Genomic DNA, 21,788 nt, shown 5'->3' on the forward strand with positions numbered 1-21,788 from the left:
CCTGAAGATGGGATACTCTGTAGGCTTCGTCATCGATGAGATTGTGTAAGGAAACCCATAAGGATGGTATCTCAACCTCGATAGATAAGATAGCTTCAGCACCATAGACCAATGAATAAGGAGTTGCACCTGTAGGGGTTCGAATGCTAGTTCAATATGCCCATAGCGCTGGATTCAATTGAACATGCCAATCACAGCCGGCATCATTGACTGTCTTCTTGAGGATTCTTAATATGTTTTTATTGGATGCTTCGGCCTGACCATTGCCTTGTGGGTAATAGGGAGTGGAAAAGCAGTGTTGGATATGAAATTTCCCACAAAGTTCACGGACATCCTAATTTTTGAAAGGAAAACCGTTATCTGTGATGATGGACATGGGCACACCATACTGGCAGATGATGTAGTTGAGGATGAATGAGGCGATTTGCTTGCCGGTAACTTGGGTAAGTGGAACAGCTTCGATCCACTTTGTGAAATATTCAGTGGCAGTAATAATGAATTTATGGCCGTTAGATGAAGATGGATGAAGCTTACCCACAAGGTCAAGGCCCCATTGATAGAAAGGCCATGGTGTTGTGATTGGTTGCAGTTCTTGGGCTGGTGCATGTATCAGGTCGCCATGAACTTGACATTTCTTGCATTTTTTGACAAAGTAGTAGGAATCTTTTTCCATAGATGGCCAATAGTATCCATTGCGCAGGAGTTTCTTGGCTAGTGATGGACCACTTGAGTGAGTCCCGCAAATTCCTTCATGTACTTCTTCCAAAGCTTTTGTTATCTCACCTTGTTCCAGACATTGAAGGAGAGTACCATCAAGACTGCGTCGGTATAGGGTTTCAGCAATAATGGTATATCGAGCAGTTTGGCGAATGAAGGTTTTACGTTGGTTATTCGATTGGTTGGGAGGAAGGGTGTGATCGCGGAGATAGGTGTAGAATTCACCATACCACGGGGATTTAGAACCGACAAGGCGACATATCATTTCAGATTTGGGGATATCATAAGCGAGAATCCAAAGCTGTTCTACCAAGAACTCGTAGCGTGTTGAATTCTGTGGAAGATCTAGGAGAGATGCGATGGTAGCCATAGCGTTAGTAGCTCGATTCTGATCTCTTGGTATCTGCTCAAAAGTGATAGTAGTAAATGAGGTCTTTAAAGTGTCCACCATTTGCTTATATGGCATGAGTTTATCATCTTTGGTCTGATATTCATCTGTTGCTTGTCGAATGACTAGTTGGGAATCGCCATATACTTGCAGTTCTTGTAATTTCCATTATACTGCTAGTCTGGGTCCTATGATCAAGGCCTCATACTCCGCTATGTTGTTGGTGCATGGAAATGTGAGCTTGTAAGACTTCGGGATGCTGTCACCTTGAGGTGTGATAAACAGAATGCCTGCCCCCGAGCCGTGCCTAGTGTATGAACCATCAAAGTATAGTTTCCATGCTTGTGTTGTTGTGATCATGAATAGCTCTTCATCTCAAAAATTGGAAATGAGAGGATGATGGCCTGTGAGTGGTGCCTCGGCCAACTGATCTGCAATAACTTGACCTTTGATAGCTTTACGGTCTACGTACTCAATGTCAAATTCACTTAGAATCATCACCCATTTGGCCAAGCAGCCTGTCAATGCTGCTTTGCTAAATAAATACTTGAGTGGATCAATCTTTGCAATGAGTTGTACCTTGTGTGTTAACAGATAGTGCCTCAGTTTAGTGGCTGCCAGGATTACTGCTAGGCAAGCTCGCTCAATAGGTGTGTAATTGAGTTCATAGCCCACCAGTGAGCGAGAGATGTAGTAAACAACACACTCTTTTCCTTTTGTATTATGTTGTGCCAGTAGTACACCCAATGTTGTACTTGTTGCTGAGATATATAGTAACAACAGTCTATCTGGATCTGGTGGCATCAGCAATGGTGGATTCATGAGATAGTCTTTAAGTGTCTGAAATGCTTGCTGGCATCAAGCATCCCACTGAAAGCAGATGTTCTTGTGTAGCAGGTGTGTGAATGGGTGACACTTATCGGCCAGTTGTGCGATGAATCTTCAGATAGATTGGAGCCGCCCTTGTAATGTCCTTAGCTGACTGATATTCTTTGGTGGTGGCATGTCCATGATTGCTTTTACCTTTGCTGGGTCAACCTCAATACCTTTGCTTGAGACAATGTATCCTAGAAGCTTCCCGGAGGTCACTCCAAAGACACATTTCTTTGGGTTGAGTCGAACATGGTATTGTTCCAGTCTATCAAAGATTTTATCTAAGATGTGGAGATGTCCTTCTCTGGTGAGTGATTTTGCTAGTAAGTCATCAACATAATCTTCCATCATGGTATGCATCATGTCATGGAAGATGGTGGTCATTGCTCTTTGATAGGTTGCTCCTGCATTCTTGAGACCAAAAGGCATTACATTCCAGCAATAGGTGCCCCATGGACATGTGAAGGTTGTCTTATGTTGGTCCTCTGGTGCGATCTTTATTTGATTGTATCCTGAAAAGCCATCCATGAGTGAAAGCATGGCATGTCCTACTGTCAGATCCACTATGATGTCGATATTTGGTAGGGGGAAGTCATCCTTAGGACATGCCTTATTCAGATCTCTAAAGTCAGTACAAATGCGGATGCCCCCTTTTGGTTTGTCGACAGGCACAATGTTGGAGATCCATTCTGCATAATCAATTGGCCTAATGAAACCAACATCTAGGAGTTTCTTGAGTTCTGTTTTGACTAGCACTCCAATCTGAGTATGCATCTTGCGAAGCTTCTGCTTGACAGGTTTGGCTCCTTCTACGACGGTGAGGTGATGCATGACTAAATCAGGATCAAGCCCAGGCATGTTTGCATATGACCATGCAAAGTTGATCTGACGGTTTTGGAAGAACTCTATAAACTTAGGCTGTTCCTCTGAAGTGAGAAGAGATGCCAGATGTATGATATGAGGATTTTCAGGAGTCCCCACATTGTATTCTTTGGTTTCCTTGATGAGAATCGTTGATCATTCCTGTTGTGCATTATCAGGGAGGATGTCAAACCCTTCATCCTCAGGTGCCTCAGAGAGGTTTTCACCGTTGGATACGCTCTATCTTTTTACTTTTGTCGGATCAAACAGTGCCACAGTGTGGTTTTCACTGGAAGATCCATGTTTTATTGTGATATTTTTGCAGCTGAAAGGTTTGGCATCTGCCCCGAAGTATGCTACACTATTAAGTTCAATGGCGAATCCAGCTTTGTGATCCCCGCTTGGTAGGTTATCCCTTAATTCCAAAAAGTCAATGATGGCCTCATCATTTTGGAAGAAGTCAAGACATGGGAGATTTGGTTGGTTCCATTTAATGAGTTCAGAGTGAATAATGGGCATTACTTCATCGATTAGGTTAAGTGTGTTAGATGTATCAGTGAGGGTTAAGACATTATGGTGAAGGTCATTAATGGTACTCTCCCTGTCAGAATCAGACGTAGGATGAGACATAGGGCCTGTGGAAGATGTTTCCAGTTCAAGAACCCAAGTGGTCTTTATCTGTGCTTATCCATAAATAGGGATGTCTTTGCGTGGCGGAGGTGGTGATGTGTCTTCCTCATCTGAAGTGTTAAGCTGTACAAAATCAAATTCCCATTCATGTGAGTCAATCTCTAAGTCACTTTCCAGCATCCGATTACTATACCACACTGGGATGTCCTTGGAGTTAAATACTGCAGGTGTGATTGGTTGATGTATCTTTGTAGCGATTGGTGTTGCAGGAAGTTTGATGGGGATCAAGGAATCCGATACGGGGAGTACCAGTAGTGTTGACTCGGTTACTTTTGCTGGAACTGCTGGTGCCATAGATGTTGCTGCAGGTTCTGATACAGTTGGTGCTGCTACTGGTGCTATTGATGTGATGGCTACTGCGGATGGGATTACTAGTTTGATTAATGGGATGATTGGCATTGGTGATGGTGGTGTTGTGATTTTGAGCCTCGATGGGGCAGTTGGGATGGTGCTTGATGCTGCTTTTATAATGAAAGGTGTCCTTTTTGCAGTAGGCTGACTTAATGGTTTGCTGGGTTTTCCTTTGAATTTGAGTTTAGGAAAGATCTCTTTTTCAAAGCCTAGGCCTGTATTACCTTTGGGCTTTAATTTCGACAGAAGAGGTTCATGTCGTCCTTGTTTGCAATATCCCAAAGCAGTCTGACCATCATACCCCATCCTTTGCATAATGAGGAGACCTTTGCCATACTGATCCGTAGGAAGCTTAACTTGCGGTATATCAGTGGTGATGGGATCTTTATAGATCCATTTTGCTAAGTCCTCATCTTGGGTTTCTTCTTCTTGACTCTTTCCAAGGATGAAAGGCATCAACGCACATGCGGGTGTGATTAGTTGTTGCTGGAGTAACTATTGTGGTTTACCATGTGTTCTAGGAGAAGTGGGCATTTGTCCCACACAAAAGAGTTGACTCAAGTTGTATTTTCGAGGACCTTCCTCTGCTATCTTCATTTTAAGCTTTTCTTACTTTGGTATAGTGGTGTTTGAACTGGTAAGAGAGGCGAGACTGATATATGATGAGGAGGAAATGGCTTCTCTATTATTAGGAACGGTAATCTCTGGTTGATGGTTGATATTATGGCAAAACGCAAAGGGATTTGCATCGCCTAGGATTGTCATCTCTACACCGTTATGTGGGAACTTGATACATTGATGGTAGGTAGATGGAACGGCTTGCATGGCATGTATCCAAGGTCTTCCTAATAATAGATTGTATGGCAGAGGAAGGTCCAGAACCTGACAGATGATGTGCTTTACCACAGGCCTACTCGGATTGGTAGTACCACAGCTCCTTTGGATGAACGCTCTGCATCGTCATAAGCTTTGATTGTGATCTTCTTATGAGGATCCACTGATTCTATTGCATATCCTAATGCTGTGACCAACTGTAGTGTACAAATATTTAGGCCTGCTCCATTATCGATCAAGACTCACTTGATCCTATGCTGGTTGATAAAGTCTTCAATGTGTAGCGAAGCGTTATGAGGTTGCTGGAAAGAAGAGTTGTCACTTTCGGAAAAAGTGAGACAAGGTGATGACTTTAGACTTCCAACCATGGCTTGAAATTGGTCTGTATTCAGATTTGCAGGGACTGATGCCTCTTGGAGTGCTTGATCCAAGATAGTTTTATGAGATGGTGACAGGCACAATAGCTCTAAAATGGATATAAGCGCAGGGGTTTTGTCTAATTGTTCCACAAGATTGTACTGCTTTGGGATGGAGGTGGTGCCTTGTGGAGCTGCCTTTATGGTAACTTTGCTACGACGCGTAACAACATTGCAATTTGAGTTGGGATTTTTGAAGGTTATAGTTGCAACTTGTTCACTGGCATCATACAAGTGATTTACAGTGTAATTATACACAGCCTGCGTATAATCAGTGGTATCAGTGCCTCGCTTGGAAGTGGAAGGACCCCTTTGATCTTGTGATGGAAGTGGATTTTTGAACATCAGATGATCATTATTTGTTGTTTTTGGGTCATGTCCTTCAATTTCAATTTCTCCTCGATCAATAAGATCTTGAATAAGATCTTTTAATTGGTGACAATTACTTGTCTTGTGTCCTCTTCCTTGGTGGAATTCATAGTGTTCAGTATCTCTCCACCATGCCGGTTTGACTTGAGGCTCATAGTTTGATAGTTTAGGTAGAGTGACCAAATTTTGAGAAATGAGTTGTCGCAAGACAGTTTCAATGGGTTCCCCTAAGGGAGTGTATGTGCATTTTTGTTTTTGCTGACGAGGTCTAGGTTCATCATGAGACGTGATGCGACCTTGATTGGAAGGAACAGTTGTGTTATTCTGAGGTGGAGGATTCTATCCTGCAAAATGAACCACAGGTTGTGCATTTTGTATAGTCCTAGCATCCACAACCCCATCGTTGATGATATTCTTGTTTTTGTTCCAAAAGCTTGGTTTATCACTATTGAAGCATGGGCGAGGACCATCTTTTGGTTCATTATAGATTTTGATGAGTCCTTTCTTGATGAGGGTCCACTCACATTTCAAACCCTTGGTGATCATATCATTAAAAGAGTCCGTGTCTTTGACATCCAGGTGAAATTCCATTTCTTCGTTTAAGTTGGAAATGAATATTTCCACTAGTTCTCGTTCAGGTAACTGAAGAGAATGTCTGCTAGACATTTGACGCCATCGTTGTAGGAATACTGAGAATAGTTCACCGGGTTTTTGTTTAGTGTTGCACAGATTAGCCATGGTGATGTCGCGTTCAATGTTATGAGAGTAATGAGCTAGGAACTTCTGGATAAGTTCCTCAAATGTTCTAATGCCACCTGGTAGTCAGGAAAACCATGATGTGGTTGTTCCTCCCAAGCTTTGGGGAAAAAGGCGCATTAGGTATGTGTCTTCATATGCCACTTCAAGACAAGCAGAATGAAATTCTCTGACATGATCACGAGGATCCCCCTTTCCTCTATATTTTTCAAATTTGGGTGTTTTGAATCCTCGTGGAAAGGGTGGCATATAAAGATTCCTATCAAAAGGATAGGGACAGATGTCGTTGAGTGAGAATTGGTTAGTCTTAACACCACTATGAAGCTGTTGGGCGAGATTCTCGACTTGTTGCCGCAACATCTCTATTTCAGTTGGAGGAGGAGGTGGTGGGTTACCTCGAGGAATGTTATATCTGATGGGATCTTTACCTCTTTCCTCTTCATGGCGACTTTGTCTTTCTGATTCTTGTCTTAATTGGGCAAGATCAAAGTCAGAGGGGAGTTTTGCTCCTTCTTGAGCGAGTCGTAAGAAGTGAGCATCCGCATTGCTCCTGAGTATTTCGTCAAATAGTTTGTTAAAGAGAGGGTTGTGCTGGGCCCTTTCTATTGTTGCAGGAGTAGGAGTACTTGGGTTTTCGTCATTCGCATTTCCTCCAAGTGCTTCTTGAAATTCATTGAGATTTTCCTCTTCTTCTTCTTCCATTTATATTTCTTGTTGCCTTGCTTGTGATCGGGTTTGAGCCATTTTGTTTATGAGTTTTTGTTGAAGTTGAGTGAAAATGATTATGAGTTTTTGATGAAATGAGAGATTGATGGTTGGTGAATTCGTTGTAGATCTCTAGCACTTTTAATGGTGGATGTAACCGAAATTCCTTCTTTGAATTGCTTGCTTGTTTGATAAGTTTGGATGTGATAAGGTGTAGAGAAATCTGAGATGTGTTATAGATTGAACTACCTAGTAATGAGAGGATTCACTCATGAACTAGTTTTAACCTGCGTAGATGTGTCTCTTAGGATGAGCTTATCCTAGATGTAGAAACAATCTAAAAAGTAATGTGATGCGATTGATTCAAACAATATCTAAAAAGGAATCTTGGGACAAGAACCTCTTAATGTTTTGAGAGTTGGAACAGATTGATGATGTAGTGATGATGTATGAATAAGATGATGGATGAAAATGTTTTCAACTTTCAATAAAAAATTTGTGTTACAAATGGGACAAACTCTACCTCTTCCCTTTCGGGTGTTGGTGGTATTTCTCGAGCTGTGTTGTATGTGATACAGACATTTGGGAAGAAGTTAGGATTAATCTTACCTCCTTGGTTTTTGTGATAACTCAGAGCTCTATATTGCGTAAAGGCTCTGCAGTTCAATGATTCTGAATCAAATTCATTTGTTTTTCCTTGAAGGTAGAGACGCATCCGATGTAGAAAGACTCTATGTGAGACAAAGATTTGTCTATTTATATAGAAGAACTTCCTTCTTTTGATCAAAGCCTTTGAGCTTAATGGTCTTTTTTTCAAGTTGATATTCTAATGACGCTTCTTCTTTCGCAAGATGTGAAGAATGGTCATAAAGTTTTCATACTTTGTTGTTTGCACTTTGTTTTTGATGTGTTTGGTTGGATGAATACTTTGTTTTTGGAAGTGATTTTTTTAATTTTTCTTTGACAAGAAAACAAAGCAAGCACACAAACACAAGAGTGTTGCCCCCAAAGGCACAAATGAGTATGGGTCTAGATCAACCCAATCCTTGGACTTTTATATGACCCTTCCTTTAGATGTATTTTAAGGTGTATTTCCCAAAGTCTGAAGTCGGCTCAATTTACACTTGGTCTTGACTAAAACGAACACACTTCAAACACTTTTTATCCCTAAGGTCAAATGGCCAGTTGTGATAAATTTAGCCCACATCTTGATATTTCTTCGACTTTGGTACTACATACCTTATGAATCCTGTCGTGGCAGGTAAGGATGTGATATACTAAGTCTTGCACGAGCATAACAAATAGATGATCCCTATGATGGGGGAGTCACCACTTTTATCAAGTCTCAAGTGACTTTTCAAAAAGCTATGTTTCCACTCAAGGAAATATGTATGGTGAGTATCTTGGGAGCAAAACCATCTATGCTCTTGCACTAAATTATATCGCAAATATCCTCAATCAATAGAACGGGTGGGCTACTACTTAAAGGTGTTTAGTTATGTTCGATGTTTTTGGACATAAGTTCATTCTGCAGTGACTCACTTAAGAGCCTTGTAACTGTTGGTGGGGCCCATTTGTCCTTTCAGCCAGTTACACTGTAGGAACAACTATACCCAAGGCTATAGCTTTCGCTCTCACCTGATTTCTATAGCGGCTTGAAGGATTTACCGCTCGAGGTTGTTCCCAAGAGTATCGATCCCTTGGCAGGCCTCTCTTAAAAAGATAAAATTTGAGTGTTACTAACACTTTTCTCTTGCACCTAGGACCACGAAAGCCAAGGGAGAGGATAGTGTGTGCTAGAGGTAGGACCACTCGACTGACTTTTTGCACAAGTGTGCCAAGTATGAAAGACACTTGTTCTTTTTAATCCATCATCGCAATGTAATCTAACTATTTGGAGATGTTGCTCCAACAGCCATGGTGTTCTTTTTAACTTCAAAGGCAATGTGTTTTGTAATCTAGAATTTGGAAATCCTGGTCAACTTGATAAAAAAACACGTTTGCTTGAAGTAAAATTCGCTTGCAAAATCAAAACAAATGGATTGTGGATTTTATGTGCACCAAAATTTGAAGTGTGGATTGTAAATCTTTTTAGTTTGATGCAAGGAAATCAAATTTGTTTGTTTATTTTAAGCACCAAAAAGATAAGTGATCCTAACTAGAAAGCAATGAAATTTTGTTTGTTCAAGTTTTTAAAAGCACCAAAGGAAAATTTGTAATTTTTAATGGTGAGTTTTAACTTGCATAAACAAAAAAAATCATTAGTAAAATCTACATCCAAGGGGGGCTTCCACAAGCCTAAAATTTCCACGTTTTTGGTTACAAGGCGATTTTTACGACATTCTATTACAATAGCACTAATCTGTGTTTGAACAGAGGCGCTATTTAACACAAAAGTGCTGAAAGAATGGGCAAAACAGAGGGGCAAAAGCACTAAAAAATTATCGATAGTGCTAGAAGAACTACCAGAGCGCTAAAACAGTGCCAAAAGCGCTGAAATTTGGACAATAGCACTATTGTAAGAACAATAGCGCTAAAAGCATAAACGTCGGTAGCGCTAGAACGTGTTCAATAGCGCCAAAGTGCAACCTGTGTGACACTTTCAACAGTCAGACATGTTAGTTTGCTAAAAAAAGGGATATTTTTGGTGTTTTGATTCACGTCAGGTTCACCAAATGATGCCCTCCTAAATGGACAAGATTAGCAAATGATAAACAACACACAAGACACAAGAAAATCGTTAGTGTTAGTCACTCAAAAAAACTAATCTAAAAAGGCATATCAAGAGAGACACTAAAAACTTGAAAGAATATTTAACTATCAAAGCAAACATGATGAGGCATATCCAAATACCTCCTAACATGCTCTTAGTTTCTTCTCCCTTGTTCCTCTCCTCTCCAAGTTCCAAAATAGTGTAGCTCTCAGCAGCTTTTTTAACTATGGATGCTTATGGAGGATTGAGATTGTAGTATTGCTCTAAATGTAAAATGAAAAGCTAATACTATGCTATTGATACTAAAAATGATTTATTTTATCCAAAATGACAATACATGAGTTTATTATGCTAAAATGCTCTCTTAAAATGCCTATAGCTTAAATGCATACAAGTTTTCAGGATCTTGATTATGAAGAAATAGGCTCTATTTATAGGGAAAATGGAGCAATGGATGGTTGAGATTGAGTAATCTCAACAAGGGTTAGGATTGAATGGTATTCAATCCATGTGAGGATTTTCAACCCAATCCCAGGATGACAAGTGTCAATGTAAGATAGGTTGAGAGGAGAGGGAATAAGCATTAAATGCTTGACATGACTTTGAGAGTTAAAGTCAAGGTTGGTTGAATGAATAAACTCTTTATTCAAAGAATAAAGCTTTTATCCAATGGATAAATTCTTGTGCAAATGTGAAATGGATGAATATGGTCAAAACAATAAATGTTTGGGGAGACAAGTTTGAAATAACCATAAATGGTTATGTAAGAGCCATAAATGGCCATGTAAGAGCCATTAGTGGTCTTGGAAGACTTTGGGGGTTAATTTGTTGAACACACAAAGCATTAAATGCTTTTCAAAGACTTTGGAGTATTTGAGAAGTGACTCCATTTTGCTTAGGAATGTGACAATAATTAGGGGATTGATTAGGCTAATTAGGAAGGGGTTAGAAGAATCTAGAAGGGGATTAGATTTTGCAAGTGGATTTGGTGGGTGAGGGAAAATAGGATTTTATTAAAATAAAAATTCATTTATTTCAATAAATGTGTGCAAGTTGCATTTGTAGAAAAATGCAAGTGGGGGGGGGATAATGATTTAAATAAATGTTTTTATTTAATTTATTTAAAAGAGGAATAGGGGGATTTAATTAAATAAATAGATTTTATTTATTTAATTGATTGTGAATTTGGTTTTAATGAATTAATTAAAATAAATGGAATAATTTATTTAATTAATAGATAATGATTTGGAGATGAATTAATTAAATATTAATTTAATTAACTGATGGCTAGTGGATTTTTAATCACATAAATAAAAAATATTCATTTAATTAAAATGGACAGATTTATGTGACTACAATATTATTTAGGCAATTTGGTCATTTTGGTTATTGACAAGCTAGGTAGTTTATCTATTAAGCTCAATATTTTGTACGATGTTTTGTTTATGTCAAGTAGTAATATGAATCTCTACATGAGATAGTTTATAATGAATGATGGAGTGATGGGTGAAACCTTATTATGATGTTTGGAAATTTTATTGTGTACGATTGTTTTTGGAAGTGATTATTGTTATGAAATGTTATATCCTCTATAGTGATGTCAAAGATCCTGCTCAAAACTAGGTTAAGGATTACCCTCTATTAGGACTAGGACCATTTATTATGAAATGTGTTAGGAAGATTGACTTATCAAGGAATTGGATGGAAGGTTTTTTATGATAAATTTTACCCAATCTCAAGCCATGAGAGTTGTTCCATGAATTTATTATGGAAGGTGGATGATGTTTTATTACGAAGAAATGTGTGCTCAATTTATTATGCATGATGTAGAAAACCAGATAGAGTGACGATAGATAGTAAGGCAATGTACTTACATATAAGAGAAATATACATGGCGCATATAAGAGGTTTTCACCATGGTACTTACCCATGTTAGACAACTCAGATAACCGAAGGACAACTGAGAGGGGGGGTGAATTAGTTGTCAACAGGTTATAAAACTTTAAGCATTAAAAGATTATTACCAAAATACATAAACCAAATATCAGAATACAAAATATAACAATTAAGTACAAATATAAGCCACAAAATATTTACCAACCATCCACAAAAGATAACACCAAGATTTGTACGTGGAAAACCCAGTAAAGAGAAAAAACCACAGTGGGAATCCTACCCATAGTCAAATAATACTTCTGCAGTAAGTATGTGATTACAAAAAGAGGGGCCTACACATGCAGGAAGACCAACAACCTAGAGCCTACCACTCATCACAAAATGAGCCTCACTGACTATAAAATAAATACAGACTACAATCCAAAAATAAGAGTGAACTGCATGAATAACATCTCCTTTGCCTGAGTACAGCTCTAGTTAAGCTTAGTATCAGAGGTCTCAAACCTCTTTCACCAACCCAATTCGATCACCTATGATCGACCAAAACCTCTGCATATGATTACAACCTTATTCACACACAAATAATTGTATAACCCCTAAAAACATTGAATATGCCCATGATCTACAAAGAGATCTTACATCATATTTATACCAACCTGGGACTTCAACAATTAGGTCAGCCACCTAATAGATAATACAATAAATTCATAACATAAACTCGCAATCCAATGATCAACCAAGTCGGCCTAAGACCAAAACAACATAATCCAATCAATAAACCCAACCAATAATGCATCGGATCATCCACCAACATGTTACATAAACCGGTCCATAACCTAAAAAAATAAGATAACATTAGGTCCGGTCCTAAATGCACCACCGATCAATAGGAACATGAACATGATAACCAATAGCATACCGAAATCCATCTAGAAGCCGCACCAACACCACTTATCAAGTGCATCAAAAGATCTTCAACAAAGCTCTGTCAGTAAAACCCTTACCGGTGACCAAAAGTCTTACTAGAACAAATGATAGCTCTTGAGTCATCAAATCCTAAACCATTTGATCATGATACTCATCTAAATATAATGAATGACAGATCCAAACCAAAGCATACCAGGTCAATATCATAATCCAACTGCTCTACCAAAACCTACCGAAAATCGATAAACAACCAAAATAGTCGGTGTTGCCATCAATTACAAAACATCAATGCAACACAATCAAATCCTCCAATTGCCAACAATCTCCCCCTTTGGCATTGGTGGCAACACTAGATGTGAAAAACATCCAAGTGCCAAGAGATGCCAAACAAGTCTCCCCAAAAGGAAGACAACCAACAATCTCCCATAAAGTGATATTATAATGAAGTTAACAAACTCCCCCTATGAATGACATCCCTGTTAAGCTTTGATCTCTCCCATTTGACTGATATTTTTTTAAGATTTGTTTTTCACATATATCTCTCCTCCTTTGACATCAATGCCAAAAATTTGACATAAACATCAAAGAAAAATCATAAATCCACTGAACCACACAACTGACTACTCCCCTTGAGTAGTAGTACCAACACATCAATCCGAAATGAATAGTAGCTCTGTAAATTCATACTAGACTAATGCCAATCAACATCACTCAAGTCTCTACCGGAGGGACAGAAACCCCCAATCTGTCTTTGAAGTACTCAAATGATTCCTTAGGCAAAGGTTTAGTGAAGATATCTGCAATCTTCTCTTTAGTGTTCACATAAACCAGTCTGAATTCATTTGCTTCCACCTTCTCCTTCAAAAATTTATACTTGATAGATATGTGCTTTGTCTTAGAATGAAATACCGGATTCTTTGATATGTCAATAGCAGCAGAGTTATCATAGTGAATAACTACTCGTTCATTACAATCTACCCTTATATCCTTCAACATTTGCTTCATCCATATAACTTATGTACAATTAGTAGCAGCAACAACATACTCAGCTTCAGCAGGAGATAAAGATGTACATGATTGTTTATTGCTGATCCATGAGACAAGTTTCTTTCCAAGAAAGAAAGCTCCACCGGATGTGCTCTTTCGATCATCAACATCTCCAGCCCAATCTACATTTGTATATGCACATAGTGTAAAACCATCATCTTTAGGATACCACAAACCATATTCAATTGTTCCCTGCAAATACCTGAAAAATCCTTTTCATTGCACTCTCATTATTCTCTCTAGGATCACTCTGATATTTTCATACAATACAAACTACATTCATTATATCCGGTCTAGTCTGAGTCAGATATAACAAACCTCCAATCATATATTTGTACCTTGTAGGATTTACCGGTGTTGATGCATCTTTCTTTGTCAATTTCTCACTTGTAACCATAGGTGTACCAACTGGTTTAGAATTTTCCATACCAAATTTCTTCAACAACTCCCTAGAATACTTAGTTTGATAGATGAAAATACCTTTATTAGTCCGAGTAATCTGCAAACCTAAGAAAAATTTCATCTCCCCAATCATAGACATCTCAAATTCATTCTTCATATTATCAGAGAATTCCAGACATAACTTATCCTCACCTCCAAAAATGTTATCATCAACAAAGACTTAAAAAATCAATATGTCATCATCAATGATCTTATAATATAAATTATTGTCAGCATTACCTTTAGTGAAACCAAGCTTCAAAAGATATTTATCCAATCTTGCATACCAAGCTCTAGGGGCTTGTTTCAATCCATATAAAGCTTTCCTTAACCTGCAAACCATTTTTTTGTCATTTCAAAGTGAAAATCCATCAGGCTACTCAATATAAACTTCCTCTTCAAGATCTCCATTTAGAAATGCACACTTAACATCCATCTGATAAACCTTGTAGTTCTTATGGGCAGCATAAGCAAGAAATAATCTCACAGCTTCAATCCTAGCTACCGGAGCAAAAGAATCATCATAATCAATTCCTTCCTTTTGAGAATATTCTTTACAAACCAATCTAGCATTATTCCTCATAACTTGTCCATCTTCATTCAATTTATTCCTAAAAACCCATTTAGTTCCACTAACATTCTTATTTTTAGGCCGGGGAACTAAAATCCATGTATTATTCTTTTCCATCTGATCTAATTCCTCTTCCATAGCTCTCATCCAACATTCATCTTTACATGCTTCAATTACTGATGCCAGTTCAATTTCAGAAATTAAACATACATCATCAGCTGCCAACCTTCTTCTTGTCACCACTCATTTATTCTTGTTTCCAATGATCTAATCTTCTGAATTATTTAACCTTACATACTAAGGAGTCTTCTGACTTTATGTTCCTCTGCTCTGATCTTTAGTTACTGTTGAATTTTATGATACTTTCAGAGTAACTAGTTTAACATTTTGTTCCAGTGTAGGTGCTACCGGTTCAGTTATGATCATTTCCACTGTCAGTTCTCTTTCATTAGTTCTAATTTGACTTTTGTTCTGCTCATCCACCTTGACATTAGTGTTCTCCACAATTCTCTGCAATCTTTTGTTATAAAATCTATGTGCTTTTCTTTCATTATAGTAACCAAAAAATATCCCTTCATCACATCTAGGATCAAACTTTCCAATGAAATCATCTCTTTTGATATAGCATTTACTACCAAAGATTCTAAAATACTTAATTGTAAGTGTATGACCAAACCATAACTCATAAGGTGTCTTACCGGTGTCTCATTTGATATGAACTCTATTGAATGTGTATAGCATCATGCTCACAACTTCTCTCCAGTAGATATGAGGCAGATTAGCTTCCATCATCATAGTTCTAGTTGTATCCACGATAATTATGTTCTTCCTTTCCACAATTCCATTCTTCTAAGGTGTCTGAGGTGCAGATAACTGTCTCCTTATCCCATTCTTTTCACAATAACTGTTAAATTCATCAGATGTGAATTCTCCGCCCTGATATGACCTTAAGCATTTAATCTTCAATCCTATCTCTATCTCAACCTTAGCTTTAAAGATTTTAAACTTTTCAAAATCTTTATATTTCTCCCTTAGAAAAGTAACCCACATCATTCTAGAATAATCATCAATTATTAGTATAAAATATCTATCACCCTGAAAACTTTTGATTCTAGCAAGACCACACAAATCAGTATGAATAAGATCAAGAAAATCATTAGATTTGTCTTGTATACTCTTAAAAGAAGTTCTGACTTGCTTTCCCATTTGACATTCCTTACATACCAGATTATAGGGATTCGCAATCTTAGGTATATCTCTAACCGCCTTAGTAGAATTGATCTTTACAATGTAATCAAAATTCACATGACACAACCTTTATGCCATAGCTAACTCTCATCAATTTGTGCAATCAAACATGTCTTTTCACCGGAGTTCAAATGAAAGATGTTACCTTTAGTTTGAGTATCAGTTGCAATCTCCAATCTAGATCTCTTGATAATCTTGCATTTTCCATCCTTGAATTGTAACTGAAATGCCTTATCCACCAAATTTCCTACACTCAAAAGATTATGCCTTAAATCTTCAACATAATAAACATTATCAGTATCATGCTTACCATCCAATGATATAGTTCATCTTCCCTTGATCATGCATACTTTGTCATCTCCAAATCTAACTAGACCGACATCAAATTCTTGCAAAGATAGAAACTTCCTTTTATCTCCAATCATATGATGTGAACATCCCATGTCTATCACCCATTCATCCTTGTCTTCAACTTTAGTAGCAATGGCCTTTTCTTCAAGTACCGGATCATCTTCCTTGATAGCCAAGAATACCCATTCCTTTCCATGCCAGATCCACTAGTTGAATCTTGTGTCGGTTTATCATCATAATTAGTCACACCTTCCTCATCAACATAGTAGCATGTTTTGTCTTTGTTCCTCCTGTACTTATTCTTTTTCTGATAATCATGGTTAGGCCTAAGAGATCTTCTATCTCTTTCCTCAAATATTGAATTCCTTTCAAGACATCTAGATGCAAAATGACCTATCTTATTACATGCAAAAAACTTAAAAGGTGATTTCCCTTCATACTTACTTCATGTCAGACCTTTAGGTACTCTTATAGCAATTAGGGCTTCAAGTTGCTTAAACTCTTCATCTTCTTTCTTCATTTCCTCCAGTTCCTTAGCATATAAGGATTTCCAATCACTCTTGTCGGTAGATGATGTAGATGCATGAAAAGAAGGTTCATGTTTTGCAACTCCAGAAGGACCAAATTCCTCAAGCTCAAAAGTAGATAACTTCCCAACCAAGGTATCCCTATTAATAGAGGTGTTTGTCATTGTTTTTAAATCATTACAAGTAGTGGCCTTCATCTTGTAAGCCGGTGACAAAGCTCTCAATACTTTAGAAACTATTTCATCTTCACTCAGAGATCCACCACAACACTGAATTCCCATGACAATTTCATTAACTCTCTCCATAAAAGCAGTAATCCATTCATCATCTTCCATCTTCAGGTTTTCATACCTTATCCCGTAACCATCAAGTTTAGCAATTTTAACAGTAGGATCACCTTCATTCAGAGTCTCCAATTTATCCCATATAGCCTTTGTAGTTGATTTGTCAGTTAGACCCATAACTTGCTGATCAAAAAGTGCACACAAAAGGGCTTCTCTCGCTCTACAATCATTTTCAATGTCCTTATCCAAGCCTGTCGGAGGAGGATTTCTAGATGTCGGATTATGAGGTGTATATCCATTCTTAGTGATCTCCCAAATCTCTTTGCCAAGACATCTCAAATGAGTCTCCATTTGAATCTTCCATACTCTGTAATTTGTTCCATCAGGCCTAGGAATTTCTCTCCGGAAAAGAGCTTCAGATGAACTTGATGAACTTGCACTATTAGACGCCATAGGAATTTCCTCAAGTGGTTAAGCTTCTGCAGAGAGGACCAAGCTCTGATACCAATTGTTAGACACCTCAAATAACTGGAGGACAACTGAGAGGGGGGGTGAATCAATTGTCAACAGATTATAGAACTTTAAGCCTTAAAACATTATTACCATAATACATAAACCAAATACCGGAATAGAAGATATAATAGTTAAGCACAAATATAAGCCACACAATATTTACCAACCATTCACAAAAGATAACACCAAGATTTATATGTGGAAAACCCGATAAGGGAAAAACCACGATGGGAAGCCTACCCATAGTCAAATAATACTTTTGCAGTAAGTATGTGATTACAAAAAGAGGGGCCCACACATGCAGGAAGGCCAACAACCTAGAGCGCACTGCTCATCACAAAATGAGCCTCGCTGACTATAAAATAAATTCAGATTACAATCCAAAAATAAGAGTGAATTGCAAGAATAACATCTCCTATGCCTAATTATAGTTCCGGTTAAGCTCAGTATCAGAGGTCTCAAACCTCTTTCACCAACCCAATTTGATCACCTATGATTGACCAAAACCTTTGCATATGATTACAACCTTATTCACACAGAGATAATTGCATAACCCCTAAAACCATTGAATATGCCCATGATCTACAAAGAGATCTCACATCATATTTATACCAACTTGGGACCTAAACAATTAGATTGGCCACCTAAAAGATAATACAATAAATTCATAACATAAACCTGCAATCCAATGATCAACCAAGTCGGCCTAAGACTGAAACAACATAAACCGATCAATAAACCCAACCGGTAACGCATCAGGATCATCCACTAACACATTACATAAACCAGTCCATAACCTAGAAAAATAAGATAGCATTAGGTCTGGTCCTAAATGCAACACCACCGATAAACAGGAACACAAACAAGATAACCAACAACATCTCAAAAGCCATCTAGAAGCCGCACCAACACCACTTATCAAGTGCATCAAAAGATCTTCAACAAAGTTATGTCGGTAAAACCCTTACCGGTGATGAAAAGGCTTACTAGAGCAAATGATAGCTCTTGAGTCATCAAATCCTGAACCAAGTGATCGTGATACCCATTTGAATAGCATGAATGACATATCCAAGCAAAGGCCACAAAACAAAGAATATTGGAGCATACCAGATCAATATCATAATCCAACCGCTCTCCTGGAACCTACCAGAAATCAGTAAACGACCAAAACAATCGGTGTTGCCATCAATGACAAAACATCAATGCAACACATAATCAATTCCTCCAATTGCCAACAACCCAAGGTACCACCAAATTTATTTTCACAATAAAGCGGATCAATTTTCATAATTTCTAATTATTTTGGTACCACAAAAAATTATTTTTGCTAGCTTTTCATTAAGGTGACAATATTTTTATTTCTTTTGTATATTTTTCATTTTTTTTTGCATTTTTGAAGGGGATTCCTCAAGGATCATGCATAAAACTTGTGAAGGTACATGCTATTGATAGGCTTTGGAAGTGGTTCAACTTCTAGGGTAGAAATTTTGTATGCACTAGATCTGTAAGCTTCTATGACATTGTAGGGACCCAATTGTTGCAGTTCAATTTTTTTTGCCTTTTCTTTGTCTATTAGATTCTTTTGTATTTATTTTAAATCAAATCACCAACCTCAAAATGTTGAACTCTACCTCTTTCGTTGTATCTATGATGAAGATGATTTTGGTATTCTTGTAGATGATTCGGTGTAGTTTGTCATCTCTCATCTAGTAACTCTAGCTCAAGTAACCTGGATACTCAATATTATTCATCATTTGTGAAATGCTACATGAACACCCTCAAGCATGGCAACTCAACCTCAATAGGAAAAATATTTTATGTTCCAAAAAAGAGGGAATAAGGTGTTGCACCTATTAGAGTGTGGATATTGGTTCGATAAGCCTATAGGCCTGGGTTAAGTTGGATGTGCCAGTCATGACCAACATCATTGACAGTCTTTTTGAGAATTTTCAAAATAGTTTTGTTAGACATCTTGTCTTAACCATTACTTTAAGGATGATATGGTGTGGCGAAGTAGTGTTGTATGTGAAACTTGTCGTAAAGCTCAGACAAATCTTGATTTTTAACAGGGTGACCATTATCTATGATAATGGAGAGGGGAATATCATACTTACATATAAGGTAATTGAGGATAAAAGTTGCAATTTACTTTCTGATAACATAGATGAGAGCTTTGATACACTTCATGAATTACTCAATGGTAGTAAGGATGAACTTGTGGTCATTAGCGGATGTGGGTTGAATCTTACCTATGAGGTCAAGTCCCCATTGAGAGAAGGGCCGAGTAGATGTGAGAGGTTGAATTTCTTGCACTGGTACATGAAAGAGGTCTCCATGAATATGAAATTGATGGCATTTCTTAACAAATCTATAGGCGTTGTGTTTCATGGTAGGGAAATAGTATCCGATTCTCATAATATTTTTAGCTAGGGTAGGACAACTAGAATAGGCTCCACATATACCATCACACACTTTTTTGCTTCTTCAGTATCGAGACATCTTGCAAGTGTATTAGCCAGACTCCTTTGGACTCCTTTGGTATAAGGTATCACTGACAATAATGTTACAAGAGGTTTGTTGTATAAAGGTTTTTCCTTGGTTATTCGGTAGATTTGAGGGAAGGATTTGATCATTCATATAGGCATAACTGTCATTGTATCAAGGTGAATTGGTCTAACTTAAGTAGCAAAACTTCCTACACAAATCTTGAGAGGAGGGTAATGCAAAACTTTTACAAATCTTTACAAAAATTATATAACCTTAACAAAAACAAGCATAAATAACATGCATACTACAACACAATGATTTATGTGGTGAAAAACCCTTTCTAGAGAAAAACCCCACACTCCAAAAGTCACCCAATATATTATTTAGAAATCAACAACAAATTATAATATATTTGCAGAGAAAGCTTCTCACATGAGTATCACCAATGGATATCCAGATTCAACTCAACAACTATATGACTTTCACACACAACCTCAATCTAATATATAGGGGATATAATACATAACGTAGTCAAATGATATTACAAAATCATGGGCTAAAACCACCCAAGAGTGTTGCCCATCTCATGTGTATGATGTGTCAATACACACAGCAATATGTATAACTCCCTATTATAGCTCATTTATGTGTCAAACACATTTTTTATATTTCCTATTTAAGGAAACCCAACTTCTAGAGGCATATCTTTGAACTAGCTATCTGGTTGATGAATTGTTGGAAAGCTTATGAATTGATTAATCATGCCATAATATGTCCATTTGGAGCCTCTAAGGCCTTAAAAAATAACTTTGAATATTTCATTTGACACCATGAAAAATAGATACCTTAATATATTTTAATCCAAACCTGAGCTTGCCACCAAAACTTATTGGCATGCTTATTTAGCCAATCTGAAGGTTTGGGAAGAATTTCGGATCAATTTGTGCTCAAATGAAAACTTATTAAAAATAGTAACCATATGTATATGCAAGGTTAAGATACCATTTTCTTAACAATTGGGACAAACAAGTTCATGCAAGAGTTTGGACTAGTGAATATCAAAAGAAAACAATATTAGTTGTTCTACGAAGAACTCATATTGTCGCTCATTGTCAGGAATGTCAAATAAAGATTTGGTTGTAGCCATGACATTTGTTTCCCTATTCTATACTCTAGAAATATTCTCAAAGACAATGTTATCAAAGTACTTTTTAAATTCATCCACCATCTTTGTGTTGAATTTTTTTATCCTTTTTTATATAATTATTGTTGACTTGGTAGACAACTAGTTGTGAAACTTCATAGACACGAACCTTTTTAATCCTCCATCTGAGAATTGTTCTAAGACCCATGATAAGTGCCCCATACACTGCTATGTTATTCATAAATAGAAAAGCCAATCTGTAGTTCACTTAGGAATCACATCACCTTGAGGTGTGATGAAGAGAATACCTACTCCTAATCCATTTTGGGCATAAGAACCATCATAATACAATTTCCATTTGGTTGGTGTTTTTTATATGAATATTGTTTCATATGAAAAATCAAACATGAGTGGATGATCTTCTACTGTAGGGGCATTTTCTATTTGATTGGCTATTATTCTTCCCTTGACTACCTTTTGATCAAAGTATTTCATATCAAATTCACTCAAGATAATTACCAATTTTGCTAGTCTATCAATAAGAGTTGCTTTTTTGAGTAAGTATTTGAGGGGATATATCTTAGTGATAAGTTTTATATGGTATTTTAGCATATAATGTCATATCTTTTGGGAGGCAAAGATAACTGCTAGGCAGACATGCTCGATAGGTGTATAATTA

The sequence above is a fragment of the Cryptomeria japonica genome, chromosome 5, assembly GCF_030272615.1.
Source record: "Cryptomeria japonica chromosome 5, Sugi_1.0, whole genome shotgun sequence".
NCBI lineage: Eukaryota > Viridiplantae > Streptophyta > Pinopsida > Cupressales > Cupressaceae > Cryptomeria > Cryptomeria japonica.